The sequence below is a fragment of the Gossypium hirsutum genome, chromosome D07 (assembly GCF_007990345.1).
Source record: "Gossypium hirsutum isolate 1008001.06 chromosome D07, Gossypium_hirsutum_v2.1, whole genome shotgun sequence".
Taxonomy (NCBI): domain Eukaryota; kingdom Viridiplantae; phylum Streptophyta; class Magnoliopsida; order Malvales; family Malvaceae; genus Gossypium; species Gossypium hirsutum.
This window is the reverse complement of record NC_053443.1, coordinates 17,204,840-17,226,717: the sequence shown is the minus strand read 5'-3', so window position 1 is coordinate 17,226,717 and position 21,878 is coordinate 17,204,840. Positions and strand designations below refer to the sequence as shown.

The following is a 21,878-nucleotide window of genomic DNA, read 5'->3' as shown; positions in this document are numbered from 1 at the left end:
AATTTGTAGCTTTTGCTTTTGAGTTCAAAAATTATAATTAAAATTTAAGAAGTAATACTATACTAGGCTTAATAATTATAATTAAAAAAATTTTATCAAATTTATTACTAATCATTAAATTTAAGGTAAATTGCTCCTAAGGTAATTAAATTGTTAATATATTTACCTAATGTCTCTCAACATTTCTAAAAACTTAAAAAGAGAAACTGTAAAATTAGACCTTCAAATTAGTTAACTAACTATTAAATAAACATTATAAATAACACTTTAAAATTTATTTTTTAAACTTTAGAGATGCAAAATTATTAAAATAAATCTCGTATAAGATATCTTTTTCAATTAATAAAATAGCTAATTCTTTCAATTTTTGTTGAGATATTGTTAATCTTCAGTAAGATTTTATCAATTTTAATTTTGAGAACATTTTATCCGTTGATGCAACAAAAACATGAGTAATTAACATTATACGCATTTGAAAAGGAATAAACTCTTTATGAATAATTATGTTAATTTTAGTGTCATTTTATAATTTGATAATTTCTTTGAAAACCGTATTATAATCAATTCGAATTAAATAAGAAATTTGAATATTATTATCAAGTATAAAAATTTGCGTTAGCATTTTAATCGGTTAAAGTAACAGTACAAATATTGATGTACCAAATCTTATTAGAAATTAACATATGAAGATTTAATCTTAACTTTGGACAAATTATAACCATCGAAATTGAAACTTGATTGTTTATACATAATTTACAGCATTTACAGCATTTCATTTCATTTTAAATTTGGACATTATATAACCATCGAAATCGAAATTGAAACTTGATTGTTTATACATAATTAACCCTTAATCGAATATCTACCTCTACATCAAGTAACCCATTTACAGCATTTCATTTCAAAATCTAAATAACAGAGCTATATCCTACCATACTTGCAATTAATTATCCCCAAAACAAGCAGGAACTAGAACATATCACAACTCTTTCAAACAACAGTAGAGTATCACAAAACTGTCTGAATTTAAATGGCAATTCACAAGTCTGGATCAGTCATTAAGCTAACTTAGAAAACAAAGCTGTAATTGCTCACTGCCTCAAGTCTGCAGTTAAGCTTATTAACTTTGATTGCAACCAAAATGAACCTAATGGTTCTGTACTACTACCTATGAAATAATAAACATAGCTTTAATAATCAATATAACATACTTGCATGCCTTAAAAGTATTTGGATTACATAACAAAGGAAAAGAAACAACATTTCTTCCATGTATCAGATGTAAAATATATATCAAACCCAACACCATTCCACCTAAGCTAAGCAAACTGGAACCAAATCTAGCCAAAACAGCAGAGCATTACTAACAACAAAATATAAACAGACCAAACAGACCAAGACACAAGAACAACTAAAATTACGCAAATAATATTTGTTTGGAATTTGAGCAGATTAAAATTGCCAAACAACAACTAAACAATCATAAAGCTCATTAGCATGCCAAAGAACAAAAACAAAAGATCGAAAGCAGTTAAGAAGGAATAGCAAGGGAGAGCAGATTCGTCCCCTCAAGTTTCTCCTCACAAATCGCAGAGGAGTTTTACTTGGGGAGGATATCTTCAATTGTTTGGGGATTAGAAGTAGTAATGGGGGGCGTAAATATAGTTTTGAGTTCCAAACAGACCAAGACGCAACAAAAACAAAGAATTTGAAAAAAAAAGGGAAAACTAACCTGTAACCAGGGAAATCGGGGAACTCAAAACGATGAACAACAACCTGTAATGAGAAAAGGGAAATCAGGTGAATGCAAATCGGTGAAGAGTGAAAAGAGTGAATGCAAACCTCTAGAAAACTTACCCGGTGACAGCAAATCGGGAAAAAGTACGATGAAGAAGGTGTCTGAAACGAGAAAAGGGAAATCGATTTGGGTTAGTGAACAGTGAAAATAAAACAACAAATCGGTTCCTCCTTCTTGATAAAATGAAGAAAATCAAAGAAACCCTAAACTTAAATCAATGGCGGACTGCTGGGAAGGGCAAAAAATATTACCTGTGCAAGGAGGCGTCGGAGAATCAGAAGGTTGAGGACGAGGGCAAAAAACGGAATAGGAAAATGGGAAAACACCGATTAGGCAATCGGGGATGAGGGGCCGTATTACCTAATACGCGCAATAAAGGCTTTAGGGGGTAACCGATTACACGCGGATTGGGGTAACAGCGAACCAAACGCCCGTTTACCTGTGGGCCCGCTGCATAGGGGGAATACGCATGCAATCCCCCCAACCAAACGCGTTGTCAAGGAGAGAATCAAAGAAACGAAAGTGATAAAATAATAATAAAATAAAATTTTAGGTAGGTTTTTAATAATATTTCTAAATATTTAAATATAATAAAATAATTTTACATATGATTTTTAGATTTATTTTTAAATAAATCATATTTTTATAAATAATATATTATACTATTATACTATTAAATATATTATAATATATATTACTAAATTATATTTTTAATTATAATATTAAATTGTTTACTTATATTTTTTATATTTTTATGAATTATATTAATTGAATTGAATTTATATAAATATTTAATAATATAATAAAAATATTATAATTATTTTAAGGGTAATAATGCCATTTAACACTTATTATTGATCTAATCGTTAACATCATTTTAGCCAACCAAAGAATCTAATACTATTACTTGTCTATTTCATTTAACCAACAAAACTATGTAATATCTATTACTTCTATATTCCATTTTTAATTTTTTTATCATTTATTTGTTAAATCACTAATGAAGTGTTGACATTGCTATTTTTCATTGGCATAATAAAAAATGTATATTGTTAATATTTTTAGATTTTATCAATTTAATCTTAATTTTAAAAAAATTAACAAATTTAACTCTCAATTTTACACATTTGTATCAATTTAGTCTTGATTCTTAAAAATTCAAAATTAAAAAAACTTTTAAATAAAATTTATTCAAAAGTTTATTTTTCGATAAAAATATACAATATTTTATAAAATTATAAATAATTGAATACACTTTTTCTTACTTGAAATTTATTTATTAAAATAATAATTTTATAAATAAAATATTTTTAAAAAATCCACATACAAGATTCAAACTTTTCTTTTTCTCAGTTTTATTTTATAATAATAATAATTGATTTATTATACGTTTGACATTATTCCTTAATTCCAGTCAAAATTTTCAAGCACTAGGCATTACCTTCACCTATAACCATTGGCACTGATAATCCTTACTTTGAACTTTAGATTTTCACATTTTCTGTCATCATGCCATCGAATTAAGAATTGGTCATGACCTTCCATGAGTTTCCAAAACATCATCCTCACGTATATATCCTCGAATCATGCTTGCCCCCAAGCACAAAATTAAACGCAACAAACTCATTTTGAGTAATAATCTAAAAACATCGATTCTTATCCTTTTTTACCTCAAGTTGTAGTTTTTCACTCAGCCTAAAATAGTGATCATTACTGTTGAAAAAAAAAGGAAAAGGTTGAATTTGCTTAATTTTTTTTAATTTTTTCTCCTTAAATTGTTTTATTAATAAAATTATTATTTTAATTAATAAATGCCATGTTAGAGAATGAGAAGAATAAATATTCATTTATTTATAAATATTTTGTATGTATTTTTTTAAAATTTTATATTTTTTTATTGAAAAGTGAACTTTTAAATCATTTTTTTAAGTTGTTTATTTTTAGTTTTGAATTTTTATGAATTAAGATTAAATTGATATAATGTGTAAAGTTGAAAGTTAAATTAATTGAATATTTAGAATTAGAACTAAATTAATAGAATTTGTAAATATTAAACGGCTAAACTTATTATTATGCCAATAAAAATATAATTATGTCAGCACTTCTGTAGTGATTTAATGAATGAGTGAATAAAATATAAATTTCGATAATATAAGTAACTGAAATAGAAAATTTTAAATCTGAATGATTAAAACAAAAATACATTGGTTCGCTATTTATATAGTTTACTCAACTTAAATTCCATGAGTCTAAGATTTTCATTTCTTTTAACAAACTTGGATCAATAATCATATTGTAATCCTAGTTGTATATTTATGTTGAATATTCTAATTTTAAAAAAAAATTAGAACGTTTTATGTTTAATATTCAATATACAGTTTGACATAAAAATGTAATTAACAACTAATTCTGTTTTAAAACATGTGTTTTTCCACCCACTATATAATAATAATTAATGGATTAACATAGAATTATCAATCCAATAAAAAGAAAAGAAAGACCAAGACAAAAGAAAAGAATGTTTTATTGTTTACAATATTCATAATAATTAATGGATTAAAAATTATTATTAAAAGCTGAAATGGAAATTGAGAAGAAAGAAAAAGAAAGTTTTATATACAAAAGAACAAACAAAACTTGTGTCAATAAATTCCTCGTATAAATAATGTAGATAATAATAATTGTGACATAAAATTTGGATCCAAGGTAGATTTAAACTCTAAAAGACTCATGCAGCTTATTAAAGTATTAATAAATTTTTATTTTCATCATTTAATTTTAAAAAATTTACAGAAGATTATACTAATTGAAAATTTTCGCTTAAGTCATTGAATTATTCGAATTTTTTTATTAAATCATTTATTTATTAAATTTTTCTTAAAAAAACATTAAGTAATGAGCTCTAAGCTATAATTCGATGATCGGTACAGTAGATTAGTACCAATCGACGAGTAAAAAAGTGTACCATAGGTCCAAGTTGATTATACGACTAGTGTTGGATATTGAAAAATAAAGTTGTTTAGATTTTGGTTCGTAGATTCGTGATATTTAAAGTTGTTTTATGAAGAAGAAAAAAACACTGAATTATGAGAGATAAGAAAAATAGAGCTTTTGATTGGTGCAGACGATGCAAGATCAATAATTTTAACAATCTTGTGATTTAAATAAAAATTTTCGAATAATTTAGTGCTCGTTTGGTAATTTTAGTAACTTTACCAAACAAAATCATGGTGGATTTGAAAAACCAAACCAGTGATGATTGATGGAATGTGACCCGCTTAAAGTCAAGCAAGCCAAGAATATATATCCATCAACAACTTCCAAACTGAACTTAACTTTCACTGAGCTCCACATAGATTTCGGGTGAGTTTAGATGGGCGGTGCGTTTACCTGCGGTTAGTGTAAAAACAGCGGTAGCGGTAAGATTAGATATTGTAGTGATACTGTAGCGTGAGACAAAAAGTAAGCTAAACGCACCGCACCGCACCCAATCGCCCATCCAAACCCACCCTTCGTTTTCATGGCTCATTTTTGAACTTATATTTTACTGTCTTTTCTTATTGTCTACGACTCACTTGGCCTCTCGCAATCCAACCAGGTACTTCCAAAATTTCTCATCATTTCATACAATTTCCGTCCCAAATGAATGAGATTCAAGTGTTTGAGTTGCTATACAATTCAGAACGGTTTTTTTTCTTCTGATCACGTTGAGGAAATAACTGATATGTAAACCTTCAAGCAAGAATTTGGGTTATATATATTACCCTAAACTCTAATTAAAACGAATATCATAAAAAATTAAATTATCAATCAGGGTTTTAAATATTAATGGGTATTAAATTTTATAATTTAATGGATTTAAATAGGGAGAGCATTCGATCGAATCGAATCAAATAAAAAAATTTCAAATTAATCGAGTTGATGAATCCTATTTTATCATCCTAATTCAATTTAAAAATTTCTCGAATCAAGTCAAGTGAGATGAAATACTAATCGAATATATTTGTTCAAGTTAAATTAAAAAATTTACTGATTAGATGCTAAAAAATACATATTTTATGCAATTTAATTGGTCAATTTATTAGAATGCACCACTGATTTTTCCATGTTTACATTGAATTTTGTGCAGGGGTGCTATTTGTGGCTAAATAGAAGAAAAAAGGAAACAATTGGGCTAGATTGAAGAAAGGAGCAAAGAAGGTGGGCCAAAGCAGAATTTTTCCAAAGATGTAATTAGCTAAAAATTTATATTGACTTAGTGGGAGATTATGTACGGATTTTTATATCATGGAATATTTTATTTCCTTGATTTTCTATGGCTAGTTGGCTCTTAATTTAACAAAGCTACTAGTATAAATAGAGAACTACTTTGTTCATTTAATCATCAAGTCATAAATCAAGCTTTCATCTTTGAATGCAATCTCTTCTTCATTCTCACGAAGCTACTTGTTGTTTTTAGTTTCTTTTTCTTCAATTTATCAATTTCTAGTTTGTCACCAACTTAAACCATTTACAATTTCTTTTTCAAACTTCCTTTTCATTTCCAGTTACTTAATCACACCACCCATTCTTTTCACCCATTTTTACCTTATTTAATTTATCCAACTCCAATATGCCCCAAACCTTAGTTAACTAAATCCATTTCCAGCTTTAGGTCGGAGTTAGCCTTGTCAAAACTCGTGAGTTACGAACTCGAGCAATTTAACTCCTAAATTCCAGTACTTATTATTTCTCCGGATTAAGAGTATGATTTTGTCAACTTACAAAGTCAAATCAACACTAAGTCAAAAAAGACATCATTTGAGTTAGTGTGGTTAGACGTACAGTTGGAATTCGGAAAGGATCGATTGTCTGATTGGTTTTCCGTGAACACATTGGCGTGCCAAGTGGGGGTTGCTGTTTGGTTTCATCAAGGGAAGTAGTAACCGAATTTAAATGTTCCACGCTGTTGAGGGCATTGGTTCGAGCTAGGCTCTTCTAGAACTCAAAGCTGCCGGAGTTCTAAATCACGAACATTTGGTTGGTTGTTCGATCGGTAAGGGTTAGTTATTGGATGTTCCATAACTAATTTACACAAGGAAGAGTTGGTGTCCGAGGCGTCCTTGGTAGCTATAACTAGCTTATTGAAAAAGCGGGGTTCATCTAATTTCGAGGATTGGTTCAAAGACGAGAAAAACCTGTGCCTAAAGCTGAGCTTAGTTTAATTAATTTTTCTTCAAATCTATTTAACTGTTTTTATTATTTTATTTTCAGCCTTTACTTTTCACGCATTTTTTTCCCTGTTTATTTCAGGTTTTCAATTTTATCCTCCCCCAAATTTCTTGGGCACGACAACTGCCCCGACATAAATCTGGTCAAGAGAGAAACAATTTGCAATAAACCCAGTCTCTGAGGGATCGACCCTACTTCCTATACTGCTTAAATTTACAAATTAGGCGTAGGATTATATTGGTGGAATCGACACCCATCATTTACTTTGGGTTTTTGTAGCCACTGTTACTCATCAAAATCAAATTTGTCCATTGTAATCAAATTTGTTATTAACTTTCATCCCCTTAAAATTTATTTATTAATCTTTTATATGCAGGTTAGCTTCTTTGCTTGCTTAGTTGCTTCAATTATCTTTTGATTCTTGTCACAATGTATTTTGAAATTAAAAAATATATATTCAATGTAAAAAATGTGATTTTGTCAACCTATATTTAAACTTTTAAGAACACTAAGGTTTAATGTTTAAATCTAAGTTTGAATATGTAAATTTATTCAAGGGTAAATTACACCAACAGTCACTTAACTTTGAAGTAATTGACAAAATAGTTACTCTGGTTTCAATTCAGTCACTCAACTTTTGAAAAATAACAAAACAATCACTAACATTATTAAAAAGTGACAAATCAGTCACCATTAACATTTTCTGTTACAGGCCTAATGGGACAGGTGACGTGGCCAGTTAACTTGCCACGTTGGACGAGGCAAAATTTCAATCCAGTCACTCAACTTTAAAAAAAAAATCAGTCACTAGTTTATCGAAAAGTGACAAATCAATCACCCATTAACATTTTCCGTTACAGGCCTAACGAGACATGTGACATGGCCAATAAATTAGCTAATGTGGTTAATTAACTTGCCACATTAGACGAGGTAAAGTTGAGTGACTATTTTTTCATCTTTCCTTTTTTATTTTTTTATAAATGGCCCAATATTTTTACTTTTTTGCGTAAATGACCCAATATGTTTATACTTCTTCTTTCTATCCTAACAATCTTGCTGTCACTGCCTCCACCACAACCATCTTTTGCGTCACCATTGTTGACCTCCAAACCACCACCCTTTCTTTTTTTTCTTTTTCAACCCCCCAATAGAGGAGTCACACGATTGGGATTCGACTGTTTTTTTCTATTGCCCAAAGTCATTAACTCTGAGAAAACTAGATCGAAATGGGATTGAAGATAATTTTAGGTCAAACTATTAGGACCCACAACCAAAATGATGAGGAGAAAATCCTCCAAAGCAACATCCAAGCGATTCAAAAACCAAAACGACTCGGATTTGTCGAGATCTTCATGGGAAATGATGATATAAACAAAAGGGTCATTGATTAAGCTAAGCAACACTAACTGCATTGCCAACATGATCAAGTTGCATAAAACAAAATAAAAAACAAAACAAGGGGAACATCCAGACAAACTAAACAATCAATTGAACCTATGATTTTTGGGAACAAAGGAAGTGGTTCCTCTAAAGGGACAACAAAATGTCAACAAGTGAAATTTTGGGTCGGGTCTGTGATCAGCAATATCCCAAAGTCGAAATCGGACTAGGTATTGTAGCAAAGGAGGATGAGAGATGGATCAGAAGAAGAGCGGCGGAGATGGGTGGCAACGAAAGTTGGGGTTGAGATGAGGTAAGCCCAGTCATTGGAAAGGGATTTGAGTCGAGTCACGAACCTAAGAGGTAATCTAGAAAGGATACCGAAAATGGTATTTTGGGTTAATGACAATGAGGAAGCCATGGTTCTCTACTTTCTTCCTGAACAAGAAGAATTCATTCAAGGGTTTTATTTGTTCTTCTTTTGGGGAGTCTGGTTTTTTAAATTCAGTAGGACCGATTTGTTATTTTTTGAAAGTTGAGTGACTGAATTGAAAGTTGAGTGACTATTTTTTCATTGATATCAAAGTTGAGTGACTGTTTTGTCATTTACCCTTATATATTTTTTGGGTTGGAAATAACTTGGTGGTTGGTTAACTACCATGCCACTTTTTCGTTATGTCTATAACGGAAAATGGTTAAAATGACTGTTTTGTTATTTTTCAAAAGTTGAGTGACTGAATTAAAACTAGAATAACTGTTTTGACAGCTACTTCAAAATAGAGTGACTGTTGGTGTAATTTACCATTTATTCAATTTATAATACCAAAATCGAAAATGGATCAATTAAAAACCGATTAAATAAAAACACCAAGGGGTTATGTTGAAATTATCGAGGTGGATAAGATAACTACTCAAAATTTTCTTTGAAATTTAAACGGGAAATAGCATTTCAGAAACACCTGAAATCTGAGATTTCCTCGTCCCAAATGCAGCTTGCTGTCTATATCTTCATGGTATCGATTCCTAGTAATTTTTTAAGTTCAAACCCTTCCTTCATTTTGTTTTACAGCTCCTATCGTTTTAATCTCTGCATTCTTCTCCATTATCCTGCTACGTGCTTCACTTCAATCTTTTTCTCACAATACCCTCTTCCGGGGGTTTTCCACGCTTTCTTTTTGTCAGTAACATACCTGATAGCACAGAAAAGTGAAAATGCTTCAAAGCACTTGACTTTTAGCTTTCATATTTGTTTTTTTAATTGTTTTTCTGCCATTTATTTAGCAACAATATTTGGCTTTCATGCTGAAATTATACCTTTTAGCATAATTACTACCATTCCAACTATCTTTATATCTTCAGGCTTTCAGAGCAAAGACTTGATCCGGGAACTCAAAAAATGGGTAGATTTTCAATACCCAAGTTGGGAATTCTACTGTTATGCTGCTTAGCAGCTGTTTCAGAAGCAACATATGCGAAGTACAAAGACCCAAAACAGCCAGTGGATGTTAGAATCGAAGACTTAATGAGCAGGATGACTTTGGCTGAAAAGATTGGCCAAATGACTCAGATCGAGCGCAGCGTTGCTACCCCAGATGTGATGAAGAAGTACTTTATTGGTATAAACAGAATCACCTTTCGAACAATCTTTGTTGTGCCAATATTTTAGTTTTCACATGTTTTGATTAAATTGTTTAGATATCTCATTTATTCTATTTCTATGATTGTCTTCCTTAATTGGAAAATACACTATGATGTGTTCTATTGGTTAACTTTTCTCATTTTCTTATAGTAAAATGGACATTTGATAAGCAAATAAATCCACTTATAAAGGTTTCTAACTTTACTACCAATGTGTAATGCAGTAATCTTTTTTTTTTCCTTATAATTTGCCTAAATGGTTGTCTCACTTAATGGTATTCTTTAATGAATTGGGAGGTAATTGGAGGTTCTATGGGTTTTGTAGGGAGTGTTTGAGTGGCAGAGGGAGTGTGCCGGCCATAAAAGCTACTCCTGAGACTTGCATTAAGATGGTGAACACTATTCAAAAGGATTCCTTATCCACCCGTCTTCAGATTCCGATGATATATGGGATTGATGCAGTTCATGGCCACAATAATGTGTACAAAGCTACTATTTTTCCTCATAATGTTGGTCTTGGAGTGACCAGGTAAGGCCTATATCTTTGAGGGAAACATGTTATTTGATTTTCTATTTTTCTTATTGTTCAAGGTTATACATTTTGCCTGAGGTTTGGACTTTCCCCTTTTGATTTGTTACATAGAAAGTTGTTATCCTATGTTGTCTTAAGTGTCTTATTGTTAAAGTGGAATGGTGCTTTCAGGTAGAAATTGTAATAGTACCAACTTTAATGGATGAAATTTTGAACAATTGCAAATTGCATTCTCATTGAAATATTAGAGTAATCTTTCCATGAATTTGGTGTTCTATTCTACTCTGTTTTTGAAATATCAAAATGGACAACATTCTGGGAATTTACAGAATGAAGAATAACGAGATAGCTTAAGTTACATTTGAGTTTTGATACCCTATCAATCAAGCAGGTGATGGTGAGACTTGGAACTAAAGTCAAATCAATAGTTCAAAGATTTCGTTTTTGGGATTATTTATCTTTTTCATTTGCTCTGCAGGGATCCTCAGCTTATCAAGAAGATTGGAGATGCAACTGCTCTCAAAGTTAGAGCTACAGGAATCTTCTATGTTTTTGCTCCATGCATTGCGGTAATGCTGAATATTGTGAGAAGCCTAGACCATGTGTACTAAGAGTGCGTTTGTTTTTACTTCTGCTGTTGTTGATGTTTAATAGGTTTGCAGGGATCCAAGATGGGGTCGATGCTATGAAAGCTACAGTGAGGATCATAAGATTGTTCAGTTAATGACTGAGATTATACCTGGTTTACTAGGAGACATCCCTGGCAATTCTAAAAAGGGTGTTCCCTTTGTTTCTGGGAAGTAAGTCTTTACTATAAACACACAATTATTATGGCAAATTCCCAAATCACGAGTTTCCTGAGTTTCTCTTAAATCTTTTGTACGTGCTTAGGTGTAATCATGTTGCAGGGTTGCATTGCAGAACATTTAGTCTTCAAATATACAACATGACTTGAATAATGGAAACAAAGTACTAGGTCCACCAAACTCTTCATTATGATACCTCATTAGTTGGATGAGAATAAATTATCTGATTTGCTGATTGGAAAGTTATTTCATTGTTCTCGAAGTTTCTACACCCAATGTCGAAACCACTTTTTTTTAAAAAAATGTTTGGTTGTCGACTTAAAAAATGGAAATGGGAGTCGCCACCGATCCTTTATTGGGGTAAGGTGTGACCAGATCACCTTGAAAATAATTTTAGGTCTGCGAATTTTGAGAAAACAGGCTCGGGAGTCGGTTACGCACGAGGTAGGTTAGCACCCTCGTGACGCCCAAAATTGGTACCGAATTGATTGTTTAATGTCTTAATGTCAAAATTTTAAAAAGATTTTAAAATACGACCTTTTAAAATGATAATGTACCCTTATCTTGCAAAAATAAATTGCCATACTCAGTGAGTTAGGGTGCAACAATTCGATCTTCAAAATTAGATTTGTTCCCTTTTTTTAAGAAAATCATGTATTTTGAGAAGGATATTTGATCATTTAAGTCAATCGGAAAATCCGAACCCAGTGAGTTAGGGGTCAATTTCTCAAAATTCTTAAACATCAAACATTGCCTTTATTTTAAAATCGAGATAACAAAATATCGTATCCAGTAAGTTAGGATCCAACATTTTGAAATCTTAAGAATTTTATTTTAATAATTGAATGGCTTTAATAAAAATGGGCGCTTGATTATCTAATTTTATCGAGAAGAATTGAAGCCCAGTAAGTTAGGGCACAATTCTCTCGGGCACCTATGAACGCCAAACCCCTTTTTTAAGGATTATGAAATAAAACGATTATGAAGCGTTAATAAAAATCAACTTTTACAAAAAGAACATAATTGAATCACGATACATATAATGTAAAAGATAAATAACAATTTAAACTTAAACTAGAGGCAATTTAACAAATAATATGCAAATACAAACATTGATTTTAATCATATTATACAAACATCCATATTAAAAATTAAGCAACCCATAAATTCATAATCAATTAAAAACAGAAAAAGACAATAGTAACAATGAGTAATGTGAATATTTGATACAATTTGGTAATAGAACTAAGGAAACAAATAAAAGATTTGAATGAATTTTAATGAAAGATTTAAAAAAAAAATATGAAATAACAGTAAACACTTAAAATGGATACCTACATTTTGATTTATATAAATAAAATCTAGTATAAATAATAGTATATACATAATAAAAATATATAAAAGTTAAATAAATGAAATGAAATAACAACTTTAAAAAAGAATAAGGTTTCTATACATAAAAAGAATTGAAATTAATAACATATTATTATATATATACATACGTATACTAAAAATGCTATATATATATACATATAAAAATACCAAAAATATTTTCATATAAATTATGCACATATACAAAAGAGTCATATAATATCATTATGAAAACAAGGTTTAAGTTATGTTTTAAAATACACTATGCAAAGATGTAGAGTAACAAATAAAACATTTGGAGAACAAATGAACCAATAATAATATCAATTTTGAAAATAAAATACATAATAGAAATTTTGAAATAATATTCAATAAATTTAAAGCATATTAAAAGATAACAATTTGAAAAGATTTGTATACGATTCAGAATTAATAATGATCAATTTAGACCATAAACAGAATTAAAGGGAAAATATCAAAAATGGAATAAAATAGCGGGCCAAAGCATGACGTGCGGATAACATGGGGACCAAATGGGCAATATTTCCTGTACCCAAAACGCAGCGTCCTTGCATGGACCAAATCGGAATGGACACAAAAATGCATGGCCAAATTAGATGAAATATAAAATTTTATTTGGAGGCATTACAAGAAAGAGGGACTAAGTGCAAAAAAATCCCATCAGACCCAAAACGCGCGGATCCTTCCCTTGGGTCGGGTCACCGCGCGGGTCGAGGGTAATCAGACGACGCCGTTTTGAAGCTATCACATTAGCTACAAACGGCGATGTTTCAGGTCCTGCGATTAAAACGAAAATGAACTAAAAAAACCTAACATTTTCATCAAAAAGAAAAAAACCTAAACTAAAACCTCCTGCGCCGCTAGACGACTCGACTCCTCAGATCCTCCCACCCCCACTCGACTCTGATGACGTCGGAGAGAGTGGTTGCGGTCACCAGGTATATCCCTCTTCCTTTTTACTGTTCTTCTCCCAACAAACTATCAATAGATGTAAAATGAAAGAAAACAAAAGAAATAATCTGCAAAAGAAAAAAAAGGAATCACCTTTTGGTATTGTGATTTTTTTTTGTATTCTGATTGCGTATATTGAATGTGTGTGTTATAGCATGCTCTTGGTCTTTTTATAGTGTCTATTTACAGATAAAAATAAAAATAAAAATCCACACAAATCTCCCCCGCTCTGTTATCTTTGCTTTTTTTCTCTCTGCCCCTTTTGTGTGTCGTTGTTGTCTGTTTTACTGCTCATTTATTCGTCTCTTGCAGGTACGGTATGCAGAGGTGCGGACGTGGCACGTACGGAGGTGAAGGCGCGCGCATACGAGGGCTCGTCACGTGCGGAGGGAGAGCAAGGGGACGTCACTGCTGCGGCGCTGGGAACCCTTGCTGCTAGGGTTTTCGGTGTTTGGGGAAAATCTTGGGCTGAGTTGGGTTCTAGGCTAGGCTAGAGTTTGGGTTTTTACTGGGCCATTTGTAAATGGGCTTGGCTTGTATTTTGGGTCTTGTTATATTTTGGGGTTAGAGTCTGTATTTTTTTAAAGTTAATCTGGGCCAATGTAAATGGACTGTTTTTGGACTGAATTTTATTTATTATTTTTTCTTGGTTTTTTTTTGCTTATTTTGAATGGGCCCCGGGCAAATTGGGCCTATTACACCCAACGCCCATATCTGACACATTTTCAGACATGTGCATGGAGATATGACCTTCAAGGATCCTCCAAATATATGAAAATACATAATAATAATAATAATAAAAATAATAAAAGGTTGAACATACCCATACACTCACACCCAAGTCCGAATAAGATAATTAGAAAGTGGAAGCAACCAAGTCCGAATAAGATAATTGGAAAGTGTCTGCCTCCTTTAGATGTATAACATTTTTCTATAGTGGTCAGCTCAGCTATCTACTGCTTTATGCTGAAGGCAAGGTAGGTACTGATCAAGCAAAATATTAGCCCCAGCTTATATATTGAACATCTAAGTATTTTCCAGTTATTTGCATCTATTTCTTTGTTTTTTTCTTCTTCGGTTATGCATTCTAACTGGAAAAATGAACTCTAGGTTAGCATAAAGTAGACAATTCCCTTCACTTTTTCACCTGATTCAGTGTAAGTAGATGAAGTTTTATAGGTTCTCATAATGCATGCTTGAAATAGTTAATCAAACTGGTCGGATTAAGTCTTGGTTTTTAACTAGTCAATTGATTTCCATTACTAGAAAAAAGGTGGCAGCCTGTGCTAAACACTTTTGGGGAGATAGAGGTACGACAAAGGGCATAAATAAGAACAATACTGTGATTAGCTTGAATGGACTACTCAGCATTCACATGCCAGCATATCTAAACTCTATTAGAAAGGGTGTTGCAACAATATGGTATCCTTTTCTAGTTGGAATGGGAAAAAGATGCATGCTAATCGTGATCTTGTGACCGGCTTCCTGAAAAACAAGCTAAAGTTCAGGGTAACAAAATGACTTGAACTAAATGTGTATCTACCTACAAAAATCAGTGTATAGCATTTCGTTTGACATATTTCTTTGGGTGTATTTCAGGGTTTTGTTATATCAAATTGGCTCGGTATTGATAAGATCACCTCTCCTCCACATGCTAACTACTCTTATTCTGTAGAAGCTAGAGTTGGTGCTGGTATTAATATGGTCAGTGAATATTTAGTACTATTATTATCTACGTCATTTATTCAACTATTTGATGCACACGCTGTACCATTTCTTGTTTAGTATATATCATTTCCTTTGACATCCCCTCAAGCATTTAAGATTTTATACGCAATCTCTGGGTGTTGTGCAGATCATGGTTTCTAATTTCACGGAGTTCATTGATGTCCTAACCTATCAGGTTAAGCACAATATCATTCCAATGAGCAGGATTGATGATGCTGTAAAGAGGATCTTGAGAGTAAAATTTGTCATGGGTCTTTTTGAGAATCTGATGGCTGATTAAAGCCTGGTGAACCAATTAGGGAGTCAGGTACCTTCTATTGAACCTATTATGTTGTTATAAATGGACTTCGATGCTTGCCATTTATTGTCAGACATTGGCTTTATTAAACAATATCGAACTTTGAACAGGAGCACAGGGAGTTAGCAAGGGAAGTTATGAGGAAAACCCTTGTCCTGCTGAAGAACGGTGAGTCTGCTGATAAGCCATTGTTACCCCTTCCCAAGAAAGCAACTAAGATACTAGTATCCGGAACTCATGCTGATAACTTGGGCTATCAATGCGGAGGCTGCACCATCACATGGCAGGGTCTTGGCGGCAATGATCTCACTAGTGGTAGTCTTGAATTCAATTTTTAAAATATATTCAAGCATATAGGCATCAGTTTGACAAATAGAACAACCCAGAAAAGCATTCAAGTTTTCTTCTGGCGATGGCCTCCAAAATCTGAACATGGTCATGTTAAAATCTATTCAACATAATAGAAAGAAATCTTCTTTACTTGCTTTTCACAGAACCAACAACAAGTATATATAGCGTACAACGACTCAAAACTGAAAGTATTAACAGTTTGCTAACTAATAACTACATAGTAACTGAAACTATTATTCCTAACATTCCCCATACTAATCAACTCTTGTCATCAGTGACTACTTCTTGACTTAAATCACACACACATAGCTGTTCTCGAAACTTAGTGAAAGCTCCTACTGATAGTGGCTTTGTCAGTACATTTGCAATCTGATCTGAAGCAGAAACGTGACCTACTTGAAGAACACCATCTGCAACCTTTTTCCGGACAAAGAATAGGTCCATCTCAACGTGCTTAAACTTTGAGTGAAGGACAAGATTCCCTGCTACAACAATCGCAGTTGAACTATCGCACCAAATCAAAGACTTCTTAGGAATTAACACATTCAACTCAGTCAATAATGACCTGATCCAAACCAACTCAGTAGTGAGATGTGCTACACTCATGTATTCTGCTTCCACCGTCGACCGAGAGATAACTTACTGCTTGCTAGAGCTCCAGGAGATAGGATTCCCCCCAAGAAACACACAGTATCCTGAAGTGGACCTGCGATCATCCACATCAGAACCCCAACTTGCGTCCGAGTATCCTTCAAGAAGAAAATTTGACGACCGAATGAACTTCAGTCCATAATTCAACGTCCCTTGTAGATACCTTAAAATTCTTTTTACAGCCTTAAAATGAACATCCAAAGGTCTGTGCATGAACTGACAGACCTTATTAACAGAGTAAGCAATATCCGGTCTTGTGATTACTATATACTGCAAGGCCCCAACAATACTCCGATAATGATGATCATCCTCCACTGGGCTGCCAGAAGTAGAAGAGAGATGACACGTAGTGACCATTGGTGTTGGCAGGCTATTCGACCTGTCCATGGACGTCCGTTGGAGAAGATCCAAAATATATTTCTTTTGGGAAAGAAAAAGTCCTTGTGAGGTGTAACGAACTTCAATACCAATGAAGTATTTCAGCTTGCCTAGGTCCTTTAATGAGAACTTTGCATGAAGTTGGTGGACAAACTCTCCTATGGCCTGATCATCATTTCTAGTGATGATAATATCATCAACGTAGACCAGCACATACATTAACTGAGACTTTGACCGAAGAATGAATAAAGAGTTATCTGCTTTGGAAACTTCGAATTTCATGGACACCAAGAACTCTCTCAACTTATGAAACCAGGCCCCAAGTGCCTGTTTAAGACCATACAAGGCCTTCCGGAGCTTGCAAACTAACTGCTCACCATTGGTCCCTTGTTGTTCGAACCCTGGAGGCTGCATCATATAAATTTCCTCACTCAGATCCCCATTTAGGAAGGCATTGTTAATGTCAACCTGCCTAAGGGACCAATTGAATGGCATTGCTAGTGCAAGAACAGTTCTGACTGTAGTTGGCTTAACAACAGGGCTGAACGTCTCTTGAAAATCGATGCCCGCTTCCTGCAAGTATCCCTTGACCACAAGCCTACCCTTGTATCGAGCAACTGATCCATCGACATGTCTTTTGATCTTAAAGATCCATTTACAACCAACCGCCCTACGCCCTTCAGGTAGTGGCATGAGATCCCAGGTATGGTTGGCAATTAAGGCATCGTATTCAGCTCGAGCAGCTTCTGTCCAAGTAGGACTTTGAAAAGCTTCGGTTATGGTCAACGACTCCTTCTCAATCATAACTGAGGCTAAGACTTTTGGCTTAAAAATTCCACCTTTGGACCTAGTCTGCATGGGGTGAATATTATCTATTGCTGGAGCTCTTGTACTACATTCAATCTGATCACATGAGGGAGACATTGTCGTTTCAGGAGAACCGTGAACTGAAGAATGAGACGGTGTATAACTTGGTTGTGCTGCAGAAGAATGTACCACAGAAGTGGTGCGGACTGGTGCTACCACACTGCCAGAAGAATTTCCAAAGACAACAACAGGAAGCATGTCTGCTTTTGACAATAATCCCGCAGGGAATTTGCTGGGAATTTCGAATAAAAGCCATCATGAAATGGAAACCTATCTTCATCAAAGCGAATATGACGAGTAAGATAAACACGACCATCTTCATCTAGACACCGGAACCCTTTTACATTTAGAACACCTCCAAGGAAAACACAAACTTTAGACCTGAAATTCAACTTGTGTTATTGAAAAGGTCTCAAATCTAGGTAACACGCACAGCCAAAGACGCGAAAAACACCATAGTCAGGCTTGCGATTATAAAGAACTTCATATGGACTTAATTGATGTAGCACCGGAGTAGGGAGCCTGTTTGTTCAGGCATAACACCAGTACTTCAACAACACACCAGACTGAGCTAGGAGTGATAACCCCATATCCACAACCTGCCTATTCTTTCGTTCAGTAACTCCGTTCTGTTCAGAGGTGTAGGGACACGTGACCCTATATTGTACACCTAGACGAGAGAGTTCCTTAGTTAAACACGATACTGGCTTCCCCAATCAGTTTGTAGCATCTTGATAGATCGACCAAACTGAACTTTGACCATCTGATAAAAGTTGACAAAACAGTGAAGAACCTCAGATTTGTTTTTAAAGAAATAGATCCATGTGTATTTACTATGCATATCAACAAACGATACGTAGTATGAAAATCCATTGGAAGGCATGTGAGCTGGCCCCCAGAAACCAGAGACCACAAGTTCAAAAGGAAATTTGTATACAGTTTGGGACAAAGAGAATGGGAGCTTGTGAGCCTTGCCCATCTGACAGGCCGTACAAATACGATCCAATTGACTTTGTACAAAAGGAACTTTACAAGACTTCAATACATGAGCCAATGCAGTAGAACAGGGATGTCCAAGTCTGTTGTACCAAAGAGTGGCAGTTGAGAATTGAGCACTGTTGACTAAGTACGAGCTAAACTTCAAACCCGATCTGTCAATACCAGAAGCAGACTTGGAAAACTGAAACCTGTAGAGACCATCATGCATGTGGCCCTCGAGAAGAGTCTTCCTTGTCTGAAGGTCCTTCACAAAACACAGAAAAGGATGAAATTCAAAGTAAGCTCCATTATCTTTAGCGAACTGCCCCACAAACAACAAATTTTTGCACACAGTAGGAACATGTAAAACATGTTGAAGGTGTAGAAGTCTAGAACCAGCCACAATAGTAGAAGAGCCTACGTTAGCTATAGAAGCAGACTTACCATTGCCCATAACGACTTGACCTGTACCTGTATATGGAGAGACAGACATCAGATTAGAATCGTCAGGGGTAACATGATTCGTCGCACCCGAGTCTAGATACCAAGTTTGACTAGAAGTTGTAGATGAAGAACAAGAACACGAGCTAGAACAATGAAAAGGAGAGCATGCAGTTGCAGGAGCCAACCCATGAGCTTGATGAAAATTAACCAAAGGGTTTTGACCAAAGTTCTCATCAAACCGATGATAACAGTTTTGCACAACATGACCAACTTTGCCACACATTTGGCATTGAGGTCTAGACCGAGACCAACCACGACCACCACCTCTGGTTCTCCCACGCGACCAGCCACGGCCTGAACCACGATCCCCTTGCCTAAAGGCTTGAGAACGAGGAGGTTTCGAAGCTGTTGAATCATCTTGATATTTGGTTAAGTTTGCCTGCACAGGAACTTCAGAAAGTAGAGCCAAATGTCTAGCCTCACAATCGAGAAGCATGTTAGTCAATAAATCTAAAGAGATGGACGTGGCAGACGCAAAAATTCGTATGGATTCATATTCAATGGGAAGTCCAGATAGGATAACACTAACTTGTTCCCTTTCTGTGACCAAACTACCAACAGCCGTTAAGCTATCACACAAAGTCTTCACCTTCAACAAATACTCTTTAACTGTCAAACCAGCTTTCTTGATCGAGTATAATGCATGACGCAAACTCGAGATCTTGATATCTGACGTAGTACCAAACCGTCTCTCAATGGTGGCCCAGACATCAACACTCGTCTTGGCTGCAGTAAGGTGAACTAAAACTTCATCCGTAACTGTCGATAAAAGCCAGAAAGCAAGAAACTTATCTTGCTTTTTATGAACAAGAAAAGCTGGATTATCAACAAGATGACCATCAGCTTCAGTAATGACCGCAGGAGGAACCAAAATCGTTCCTAATACAAAACCTTCCAGCCCGTAACCTTCAAGAATCAGCAATAACTAATGCTTCCACAGCAAGAAGTTGTGCTCTGCAAGTTTTACCGTATCATGTTTTTGAAAATACTGAACAGTCAACGACCCGCCATTTCCAAGATCAGGAAACTGAGTTGCCCCACCAGTGTTGGAAGAATGATGCGGAGTATCAAACCCTGGTACTGCTTCAGTATTAATGGAGATGCAGAAAAGAAAAAAAAATTCTGATCAGAAAAGAAAAATAGTGGCTTTTGATACCATGTTAAAATCTATTCAACATAATAGAAAGAATCTTCTTTACTTACTTTTCACAGAACCAACTACAAGTATATATAGAGTACAACGACTCAAAACTGAAAGTATTAACAGTTTGCTAACTAATAACTACTTAGTAACTGAAACTGTTATTTCTAACAGGTCATATATCAGGCACTGGTTTTCAACATCTGAAATGAATCAATTGGTAAAAATCATTGTGCAAACTTTGCTAGTGCTATTAATGATTCATCTTAAGGGCGTAGTTTAAGCTTTGTTGAAGTCCTTATTTTCTTATGTATTGGATGGTTTCTGGTATCATGTAAGCTTTAGATTGATCGGTGATAGCATATATCAAATCGAAATATTCTACATTCGACTTAAGACAGTCTGCATGATCGCAGGCACCACTACCCTCCAGGCAATTAAAAATACGGTTGATCCAACCACTCGAGTTGTCTACAGTGAGAACCCTGATTCAGACTTTGTCAAATCCATCAAATTCTCTTTTGCCATTGTTGTTGTGGGAGAACCCTTGTATGCGGAAACATTTGGTGACAGCCTGAATCTTCCGTTATCCGAGCCTGGTCCACGTACTATTTACAATGTTTGTGGGGCTGTGAAATGTGTTGTTGTTGTTATCTCTGGCCGGCCGGTTGTCATGCAACCCTATCTCTCGTCAGTTAATGCACTCGTAGTAGCATGGCTTCCAGGGACTGAGGGCAAAGGTGTTGCTGATGTGCTGTTTGGTGACTATGGGTTCACCGGCAAGCTTGCAAGGACATGGTTCAAGACTGTTGACCAGTTCCCCATGAACGTTGGTGATCCACACTACTATCCTCTTTTCCATTTGGATTTGGTCTGACTACTAAACCTACGGAAGGTTAGTTAGGCATTGCTCTTTTGAAAACAATTGTCATGGAAAAGTGTGGGTTGTTATATCAAGTGTGTTAACATTAGTGTAAAAAATTGTGGTAAAAAGTTGTAATGTTAATTTTAGACGTGATATTAGACACTAAAAAGTAAATTAATTTAAATTATTTAATATAATATACATGAAATGTACATTTTAAATACCTTTCAAGTAATTAATATAAATATTTATATAACTAATGGTGCATGAAATATTTTAAAATTTTAAAATATAATGATAAATTATTATTTTAATATAATAATTAATAATGTTTAAATAATAATAAATGTTGGATGCAATGGCAAAACACATTGCTTTTCCAAAAAAAAAATATAAGTTCAAACCTTAA

At 34.0% G+C, this 21,878-nt stretch overlaps 1 long non-coding RNA gene and 1 pseudogene across 1 annotated transcript; one reads left to right on the top strand and one right to left on the bottom strand.

Annotated features, from left to right (window-relative positions):
* Positions 1 to 775: 775 nt before the first annotated feature.
* On the bottom strand, positions 776 to 2,304 carry LOC107910539 (uncharacterized). Its single transcript, XR_001687668.2, has 3 exons — positions 2,050 to 2,304; positions 1,858 to 1,899; positions 776 to 1,776 (listed from the first exon to the last, which is right to left on the bottom strand). It is a non-coding gene; the product is annotated as an uncharacterized lncRNA (long non-coding RNA).
* Positions 2,305 to 9,409: 7,105 nt separating this feature from the next.
* Positions 9,410 to 21,577, top strand: LOC121219436 (beta-glucosidase BoGH3B-like; annotated as a pseudogene).
* The last annotated feature ends 301 nt before the right edge of the window (positions 21,578 to 21,878 follow it).